Source organism: Triticum aestivum, chromosome 3D (genome assembly GCF_018294505.1).
Source record: "Triticum aestivum cultivar Chinese Spring chromosome 3D, IWGSC CS RefSeq v2.1, whole genome shotgun sequence".
NCBI lineage: Eukaryota > Viridiplantae > Streptophyta > Magnoliopsida > Poales > Poaceae > Triticum > Triticum aestivum.
This window is the reverse complement of record NC_057802.1, coordinates 108315802-108326563: the sequence shown is the minus strand read 5'-3', so window position 1 is coordinate 108326563 and position 10762 is coordinate 108315802.

Below are 10762 nucleotides of genomic sequence, written 5' to 3'. Positions count from 1 at the left end.
GTAAACTAAGCAGATGGCGGTGCAACAAAGTAGAAGAAATGCAAGACAACATATGCAAGATACCCGCAATCAATAAAACATTGCCAAATTAGAACAGGCACCTTGATGGGTGAACAGGACAGGCCATCTGACTTTGACTCCTCGAGGTTAGAATAGTCATTAGGATCATATTCTGAACAAGAATCAACAGGTGGGGAGCGTATGAGTTTCATTGCATCCAGAATGGCACTTAATGCCTTGGTGCCAATTTTGTAAGTCATTGCAGTGTTTAGCTTCAAGAGTGGACTGCTGCTAGTGCGGCACAAAGCAGCTACACAGATCATAGTGTAGATATAACGGGAAAACCTTAAGCATCAGAGTAAAATCAGCAAAGTGGAACTTGCTGGAATATATGTGCTAATATTGCCGGTACGGCTAGAAAGGCTTCGGATACCAGCTCTCTTCAAGTGAAGGTGCGGTACTGTTAATATCAGTGTAACTCTCAAAGGCGACACAACTCCCCGCATTTCCTTGCTATTCTTATAGGATTCAAGTGGGCAGGCCACTACAAATCATATTCCTATGTTTACAAGATCCTATGAATCAAAGAGGCTCAAAGTGTCCATCACAACCGACCGTATAGACCTCTACACTGCAAATGTCCCTGCTCATCTTCAGTACAAGGAACATACTATACTACTATCATACTCCCTCCGTTCCAAAATATAAGTCTTGGTAGAGATTTCCACTATGGATCACATACAGATGTATCCAGATACATTTTAGAGTGTAGATTCACTCATTTTGCTCCATATGTAGTCCATGGTGGAATCTATACAAAGACTTGTATTTAGGAACGGAGAGAGTACATATTAAAGAAGAACGAAAGAGGAACATGGTAAAGAAGAGCAAGCAGATTTTGGATAATAAAATGTTGGTTGCGCAGTGCCCGCACATGATGAACCAGAGCGCATTAAGAATACAACTCCCAGCTGTCTCTCGACCATTTCATGCGGTTGGATGAAGATCCTACGTCTCCTAACCCTTCTTCTTCCTCGTCTCTGATTCTTCCCATACAGAACACTGCACGGACCACCGGCCCCCACCGCCTGTGTTCCTCCGCCACCGCCACCCACCACCCCCGCCCCAACCCACACCCTCGTCGAGTTTTCTTCGTTCGGCGGGGCCCCACAACCACCCGAGCCCCTTCGATCGCATCGGCGAACTCCGGCGAGCTCTGAAAAATCGACTGACCCAATTTTGAAATTTAGTCTACTGTGATTTAACTAGTGTGGAATATAAAAGGGGAAAACCATAAGCATTGGGAGTATAGTGTTGAGCGTGCCATGGCAGATCTGAAGGTGCAAACCGGACAAAGGCAACTTCGCAACCAAGACAAGAAATCAGAGTAAAGCAGTGGCGATCTATTTTCTTGCTGCAATAAATAAGTTGAGCAGATACGAAAGAGTCGCCTCTGGTGCGGCGCCGTGTACGCATCTTCTGAGAATTTGACGGTGCTGCGGTAGTGATGGCTGTCGGCGGCGTGGAAGCAGATCTAGGAGGGTAGACGGTGGCGGCGGGGCGCGGTGGATGAGACGGTCGTAGCTGCGGCGCCGGCAAGGTGGACGACGGCGGGGATGAAGCGAGAGGACGGGATGCAAGGATCCCGGTCCGAAGCCGTGGATGAGAGAGGTCGATCTCTTGTAATGGACGGCGGTGTCGGGGTATCAGCTCCGGCATGGTGGAGGAGGACGGCGGTGGATGGGGTGGCGGACGGAGGAGGGTGGGGTGGAGAGGATGTTTTGGCGCCCACGGAGTACGAATGGGGAAAAGGGAGGTAGAGAGGAAGGGGGGAACCATGTATTCAGGGCGCGCTTGTCTCAAATGCGAGGAAATTTACAAACTTAGCCCCCGTTTCAAATTTCTACTACATCACAGCAACATTAGTCAGTTGGGGATAGGACGGTAATCTCGCATACACCGAATATTTGCCGACGAGAGTTTGTTTTTGGCGCCCACCGTGTATGAATATGAATCGGGGAGGGAGTCGATTTCGGCCGAGGACACACTGTGTTTTGGCGCCCACCGTGTATGAATCCGGGTGAGAGCCGGTTACGTCACGTTTGGGTGAAATTACAAACCTACCCCTATCGAAACCTATAGAAATCCAGCAGATAGGCTTTGCGTGGCAGGGATAGGCAGTAGTGATTTCCATCTCGCAGATTTTGGTTTGGGGCGGTTACTGCGACTTTCCCCGCTTCATTCAAATTTTGCAGAGTGCACGTTTACCGTGCCAACTCAATTCGAATCCCGTTTGTATTCTTTTTTTTGGCGGGATCCATTTTCAATGTGAATTACATTCTATATACATCATTTTTTATATATACTTTCAAAAGCACAACAAAGAATTATATTCCTTTATATGTATAATATGATTTACAAATACAACGATCTCGAAATCTTAAGGTTGAATTCAAAAAAATTTAACCAAATTATGTTCTACTAAAATGTATGGATCAGTAATATCTACATATTAAATAACATAGATGTGCGTGAATTCATATGAGTATGCATGTTTGATAGATCAATTTTGGTTCGAGTATGGATTACATGTATCATCATCTCGAATTCAAATATTTGAATCCCTTTTTTGTTCACTCCTTTCACGCCCATCTCTCTTGCATGCATGCTCCTTCAGGTAGCTATCACTCTCTTTTCTCCAGCTCACCCGCACGCTCACTTCATGTTTCTCCTATCCTCGCAAACATGGTCTCTCGACGTCTCCCTTGAGAAGTGTCACACTCTCCCTATCATTATACATTACACGGTTTTCATTATCTCTCACGTCTCTACTGTTCTCTGGTATCACTCGGTACCTAAGCTTTCTTTTTCACCGCCACACACACAGTCTCCACTCGTCTTTCACTTTGTCTTTCTCTCTATGGGATTCTCTCACACACCCTATATGTCTCTACATATGACTCATACCACTAAAATTACTCTCTCTCTCCTGTAGACACAACATTTGTTGCGTTCTCCTTTTCGTCTCCATCCCAGACTGACATTATTCATTTGTTTACCGATCAGACAACCCCGACTACCGTCTCCTCTCTCTCTCTCAGACACACACAACTCCTGCTTCCACTCCCCTTCCCGACTACCGTCTCTCTCTCTCTCTCACACACAAAACTCTCTCTTTCGCACCCCGACTCGTATTTCTCTCACAAACATTTGTCGACTAGCTAGCCTCTAGATAGGTTTATACACCCGCACACTCGTGCTTCCACCATCGCATACATGTCTCTCTCCCGCTCCTTGTATCTATGTAGATTTTTATTCCCTTCTTGAGACACGCCCTCTCAATCGTGCACACACACACTATCGCCTCATTTTAAGCTGATACCTATTGCACACACACTCGTTGTGTCTTTGTCACACATGCACTCCATCCTCCTGCACTCTCCCTCTCTCACACACACACATGGGCTTTTTGCAACAACTAGCAAGATGCCCATGCGTTGCACGGAACATGAAGATGCATTTGTATGAGTAGTTTATCTTGTGGGGGAAAAGGATGAACGAGGGAAGGCCTTATTTGCAATGTGGAGAGGGGTGTGGGTATGTTTTTGCAAAATTGCCATAGTTTCCTTCCTACCCGTCAGATATAGATCGGACGGCCTATATTGCAGGATGGCAGGCACACGATCATCACCGACAATGCTTTTTATAAGAGTAGGGATAAAAAATAGAGTTGATGATGATGGTGGGCCTGCCATCCTGCAATGTAGGTCGTCCGATTTATATCTGACGGATAGGAAGGAAAATATGGCAATTTACCCGCACTCTTCACCACATTTGCAGATAAGGCCTTCCCTCGTTCATCCTTTTCTCCCAAAAGATCTTGATGTTCCGTGCAACGCACGGGCATCTTGCTAGTAAGAGTAGAAATTAGACATATACCACTTCTCGAATCTTGAAACCAACAACATTCCTCCCTTAGTTCATCAAAACCGCCAAAGGAATATATTTTGAGTGAAACATAACATATGTTTAGTGATATACGTATTTCAAAACTAGACTTTTTTTCTATCAAATCGGTGAATATGTATTAATCTACTTTGATCGTGTGGCAACGCATTGGCACATTGCTAGTAGTTATTATAATTTTTTTAACACCAGACAAACGGTGGAGTACATATACGAAGAGAAGAGGCGCACGCACGCAGTCGGCCTCTCGCTGTCTCGCACACATGAGTGTTACGTAAAGGCGACGTTAACAAATAAACCCTAAAACCCTAGGTGCACGATTGCTGCTTTCACGGGTACCGGGTACGTGGTGGAGCACCTTTGTAGGAATAGTCAGCTCGCGTAATAATTTGATCCGTAGGAGTTGATGGTCGGGACCACAGGTGAACGACCTGGAGCGCGGTGGCTCGCCAGTTGCCACAGATCGAGTAGCCACGTTTAAAATATCTTTTTTTTAGCGGGGTTAAGAGTTCCGATTTTCAATGGCGCGTTATAAGTAGTAAGTAGTTTTTAGAACGATTGGTATGGAGCGAAAATGGAATTCATAGTACTACGTACCTCCTTGGCATATGGTTGTATGGTTTTTTTTTGCGATGGAGGTTGTATGGGTTTATGTTGCGAGATGTTGAACCTGGTAGTTCTAGGGCAAATACTATGGTTTAGATTTAGATGCTGGTTTTCAGTAATGAAAATCGGAAGGGGAAACCCTTCTTTGATTAAAAAAAAACTACTACCTCCATTCTGGTTTACTAGTCCCCATCGTACTTTGGGTCAAAGTTTGTCCATGAATTTTACTTGTAAAATGTGAATGGAAAACGAGATTTTGTTATACCCAAACAAAAAAGGACTGCAGGGAGTGATTGCTCTGACACGGACGCGACCTCTCATAGCGCAGGCATTGAACCGGCGCGCCGGCCAAGAGGGCCGCACTCGCTGCAGGCCCGGCTGAGCACGCTTCCTCGCCGCGTGCAACCAGCTTAAGACTGCCCCGCCTGCCTTCATTGAATCCGCGCGTGTGCCGGCAACACGTCCTTCCGCGAGCCGGCAGGAATTTTAGAACACAAAAAATGACTAAAATATAATTAATTTACGCATGGTCTTGACTTGTTGTGCTCGCACTGGTAGCAGGAACTAGTAGAGGATTTTCTTTATTTATAACTCTCCTCGCATTTTTTTGGCTTTGAAGTGAATCATGGTTGTGGACATTATGTATGAATGTGCAGATATCTGTGAACATGAGTTTGATGTGGAAGTTGAACTTGGTATGTCGGGCTTGCGCGTGAACTATACCATGTCCAATGCTTCGTCTGTTATTGTTTGGAAAGTAATTGTTGTTATTGCATGACCCGAAAAAAACATTTTGTGCCAGATGAGTAGATGCACGGACATCACAACAGGCATGCTGACTAGATAAACATTTGAACCTAGCTATTATGAAGGAAATTTTGTATTGACAACAGTTTTAGATAGCAGGAGACGTCTGGCCTGCTCTGCCTCTGCTAGCTTATTTCTGGCTTCTTCCATCTCTTCTTTGGCTTGGGTGAAGAGAGCATCTGATTGCTCTTTTCGCTTCTTCAGGAACTCTGCTACATTCTCAAGGGCTGCTCCACGCTTTCTTTCAGCCTTTACTAATGCCACGAGGACACGAATAGCTGACGAATCCACCTGGCTTGTGTGTAATCCAGCATCATCTGGGAATTTGCACCTTGTGTCTAATCCAGCATCATTAGGGAACTGGCACCTTGTGTGTAATCCAACCTCATTTTGGAAACATGATCTCGAGGTTGACCATACTTCCCTCCTCGCAGGAACTGCATCCTGACATGAAGTTACTTCTTTTTTAGATCAATACTCAGAGCAACCTAGATCCATTTAGTAGAAGCCAGATAAACAGAACTCGGAGAAGTGAATTCAAAAGGAAAAAAATAGACTACAAGGTGAGAACACCCACTTCCTACATCAAGCTAAAAACGAAAGCATTAGGACGATTAAGACTCTTCTTATTACACATCGAAGAACACCACGCTTAAGAGAAACAGAAACTACAACATATACACATCGAAGAACACGAGGCTACACGAAAGTAATTGAAAGGGTGTTACTTACCAAAGCTCGTTTTACATGTTCGGTGCAGCTCCTTTTTAACTTGCCACGCTCCTTGAAGATGTCCCGAATATCCCGTGTTTGGTCTTCATTGCTCCTCTGCATGTTCACACTCGTGGTTTTAAAATCTCAACATGGCAAGAAAAATATACTACTAGTAATACTCGCGCATCTTGTGGGCAACATTAAAGCACTCGTCTACCATGTTAGAGCATCTCCAACAGAATCGCAACGCGCGGCACTTTAAAAAAGCGTTTACAGTGCTGAGATCGAGAAGTAGATACTAGAGAGTAGAGGATAGTTCTCAGCATAGATAGATAAAAAAAAGATAATTCAACTACTCCTCGTCGTCCGACTCCTCCTCAGTGATGTCCTCCTCCGACGTCTGACTGTAGGTGTGAAGATACCGATCGTCGTCGGATTCCCAGGGCGACGCTGGTCCTAGCCTCATGTTGAATTGAGCGTCCGCTTTTCGCCTATGCTTGTCCTCGCGATAGGCGTCTCGCTCCACCCTCCTCTTATCCCTCTCCGCCCTCCTTTGCGCGTAGAACTCGCGCTCTTTGATGATGTCCTCCGGGAAGTGTTGGCGCCACAGCGCCATGGCTTCCTCGTCCATCTCGGCGATGCCGAGACGGTGCTCCCGCCTCCGGTAGTCGCGACGATCCTCGTCGGTGCTAAGCCGCGGCAGAGGCGCGAGCTCCTGCGCCCGCTCCTGCGTCGGCACGTTGGGGAAGTTCAATGTTCTATGAGGCCACCGGAGGCGCCACACCGCTGCGTCGTACGCGCGGGCGGCCTCGTTGGCGGTGTCGAAACTGCCGAGGCCGAGGCGCATCCCGCGGAACCAGATCTCAGCGGAGAAGCCGCCGGAGGGGCGCGCGTGGACGCCGCGGTATCCCCAAGTTTCCCGGCGACGCGGCGGCTTGGTGGCGCGGCGGCGGCGAGGCGAAAAAGAGCGAGGAGAGAGCGGTGGCGAGGCACAGAGCGGGGAGAGAGCAGTGGCAAGGCACAGAGCGGTGGGAGGGCGTTGGATTTTATAAAGCGCGCCGGACGCCGCGCGCCAAAACTAGCGCACGCCTGGCCACTTTTTCCCGCGCGCGATCCTTTCCCGACGACTATGCTATCTCTACTCTCTTCTCTACTGTTATATTTATTTTAGATTTAATATTTAATATTTATCTCTACTTCCTTTACTGTCTACTTTTTTCTCTATACTTTTTTTTCTTGCAATATAGGCCGTCCGATTTATATCTGACAGATAGGAAGGAAACAAATGGGAATTTTGCAAAAAGATACCCATACCCCTCTCCAGATTTGCAAATAAGGCCTTCCCTCGTTCATCCTTTTCTCCCACAAGATAAACTACTCATAAAAACGCATCTTGATGTGTGCAACGCATGGGCATCTTGCTAGTTCTAAAAACCTTTCCATCATTTGCCACACTACTGGTTGCAGATGAAAAACCTACCCAAGCACAGCGCGATATAGGAGCGACGCACAATTACATGCTGATATTCTATTGGACAATGGAGGCTATAACCAATTACTTTTACGGGAACAATAGCACCCAGGAAATTTGAAGGGTAGGTATGAACAAAATTGGAACTACACATGTACTGCTAAGTGATTCAATACACACATTACCAATCGAGGAGGAGAACGATGGTGGCGGCAGCCTCTGTGAGTCATGGTCGGCAACGGGAGTCAGTTCATTGTCCACGACGGTGGTACTTCTGCGCTTGGCGTCGGCTTCCGGGAAGCAGATCCGAGACCGTGGAAGACGATGCCGGGGAAGAGATTTCGTGTACGACGACAACGGTGGACCGGCTCCAGTGCAGCGTACGAGGTCATCGATGAGGCAGATGCGCTGCAGAGGACGAGTGCGCCGATGTAAAGGGGAGGAGCACGAAGGCTGCGGTGCCGTGGAGAAGTCTATTTTGCGGTGGGGATAGAAAATGGGGAGTATTCAGGTGTACTACTCTGGGTGCCGGGGTGGGGTTGGCTGGGTAGGGTGAACCTGAAGTTACGAAAACAGCCCCCTACCAAGTGTCATCCATAGGCCTGTTCCGAAGGCTATGATGGTAACTTCCCACTGCTCGAATCAGGGTCGCGGGAGATTTTCCCGCCGACCTCAAAATTTTGTGACACTGGACTCCCCGTGTGGCGTGTTGAGTGATTCGGCTAAGCAACTAGCAAGTAGTAGTAGTAAACTCTGCATATTAGGTTTGACCGAAGTCAAACTTCCTAAAGTTTGACCAAGTTTATAGAAAAATATAAACATTTACCATAACAAATATGTATGATGTGAAAGTACATTCAATAATGAATCTAATGGTATTTATTTGTTATTGTATATGTTAATATTTTTTGTTATAAGCTTTCTGAGAGTTTACAAAACTTGACTTTGACCAATGCTAATACACGGACTTAAATAAAAATGGAGGGAGTACACATTTATTTTCTTAGTTTGTAGTGAACTAATCATTTGTTGAAATTGTGAAATAAATATATTAGGCTATTCACTTCGAATGTAATGGTCTATACAATTCAATAGTTACAATCATTGTCGAATCCCAAGATGTATACAAGGTCTATAGTACTTCACAACATGCTCAAACTCACATAATCCCAGTCAAATGAGAATCTAAATGCATTTCATAGTTATTACTTTGATGATGCAACAAAAACAACCATAACTCTACATCATCCATTATAGAAGCAACATTTTGACATATCCCAATGTGTGAATGAAACATGCAGAGAGAGCTTTTGAAGATGGAGCAGATAGGGCGGGAAAGATTGTATGTATGTGGACGAGAGAGTAGGAGACAAACCTAACAAGACAGAGAGAGAGATAGAGAGAGAAAGAGAGAGGAAGAAGTTAGGTCTTTGAGAAAGAGGGATACATGTAATATACATGAGATGCGTGTGCATCTAGATTCTGTATACGTGGAAGGAGAAGAGACAACATGTTTGATGAGAGAGCTGGAAAAACATGGACGAGAGGGGAAGGATCTCGTGGGTTTAGGGATTGACAATTTTGTGCGGGGGAGAGAGGGATTGGTAATTTTGTGCAAGAGAGAGAGAGAGGGTGGGGGAGGAGTCAGTCAGCCGTCGTCACATCACCCTGCTTCCAAATGACCCCGCATTCTCTAGCACGGTGTGGTCGCCGTCTTCGATCTGCTCGATGCCCTCTTTGAAGATTGAGGTGTTGTGCATGTTGGGGTGCAAGGAAGCACAAGCGAGAGTGGTCGCCGTATAACCTTGGATGGGGATGAATTGTGTGCTCGGGGGAGTGTGTGTGTGTGTGTGTGTGTGTGTTGTGCTGCGTGTGTCTCTGTGTGTGTGTGTGTGTCAGATATTGAGAGAAAACAAACCTAAGGAGAGAAATGGGTATTCACGAAGAGATTGTGCGGGCCTTGAGGTGGGCAGGGGCCGGGTGAGGGTGTCAAAATGTGCGCGTTGATGCATGTGTCGCATGCGACCGTGCGAGGGACGGACAAATCAAGACAGATGGTTGTTGTGTTACGGATGCTCCTCTCTCTGTCTCTCTCTCCCTCTCTCTCTCTCTCTCACACACACACACAAGTAAACTAGAAGACCGTTCTCTCATGTATACACAACGTATCGGCATCTGTCTATGTCTCACTCATGCATGATCATTTGCACATTCACACCTCTCTATGTCTGTATCACACGCACACCATCTCCACATTGCCCTTCCGCCACAACACACATATGGACACATACACACGTTCTCTCTCAGTCACACACACAAAATCAGTATTAAAAAAACTAGGGCGCACCTAAAACGTCCAAATCCAAATAAACACGAACTGGAGCTAAATTCAAATATATGGAAATATTGCAGCGTCAAGAACTTTCACACGAAAAAAAAGTTGAGTAATATTCCAGGATTGTTTTCACACACACAAAAAGGTTCGGTGGATGTCCTTCGAGCGCGACACGGTGACGCACCGTTCGATCGACCGCGCGGCCGCGGTTCACGCGCTTGCACAGGATTCCGTATCGTGGCTGTGGTACTAACTAATAAAAGCGCTGCCTAAGTCTAATGTTTACGTGTACTAGTACGGTTTTCTTTTAAGTTTGACCAACCTTATATATAAAACTAAAGTAAGCTCCCACACGCGCACTCATCAATATGCCGCCGGCGCTGTTGCGCATGCCGGCGCCCGCCTGCTCCGGCCAACAATTTCTCGCCCATCACTGCCGTGTCGCCGCCATCCCTGTGCCATGAAGCCGAAGGCTCGCCCGCTCACGTCGTCTGCAGTCCCTCCTCACGATGCCGCCGCGCTGCCAAGCACGCGAGCAGCTGGTGGAGCCGCGTCTATGCACGCAGCATACGAAGAGGAGGACGAGCGCGTGCTCCAGCACGCCGGCGAGGAGGAACTAGCATGTCATTGTCGTCTCCGCCCGCGCGGAGGAGGCGCGCATGGTGGCTGTCGTGGCAGAAGCCGGTCGCGCGCGCGTCGAGCCCGCAAACCGGGTGCGGACGCGGAATCTACCTTCGAGACCTTGAATGCCACGTGGATCCTGCAATCTGAAGGAGCAATTTGGGTCAGTCAACTCATGTGAGCCGTTTGATGCAGCATGGATGGCTAGAAGGGCTTCTTCCACCTCTTCTGCCGTCTTCTTC